A 203-nucleotide genomic window follows, 5' to 3' on the forward strand; every position below is an offset into this window, starting at 1 on the left:
AGCTCTGTATGGGGCTGAAACATGGACGCTTAGGGCAGTAGATCAGAAACATCTGGAAAGTTTTGAAATGTGGTGTTGGAGAAGGATGGAGAAGATCAGTTGGACCGATTATGTGAGAAATGAGGAAGTGTTAATTAGCGTCAGTGAACAGAGGAATATCCTACACGAAATAGGAAAACGGAAGGCTAATTTGATTGGTCATG

This window comes from Cryptotermes secundus, unplaced genomic scaffold (genome assembly GCF_002891405.2).
Source record: "Cryptotermes secundus unplaced genomic scaffold, Csec_1.0 scaffold49, whole genome shotgun sequence".
Taxonomy (NCBI): domain Eukaryota; kingdom Metazoa; phylum Arthropoda; class Insecta; order Blattodea; family Kalotermitidae; genus Cryptotermes; species Cryptotermes secundus.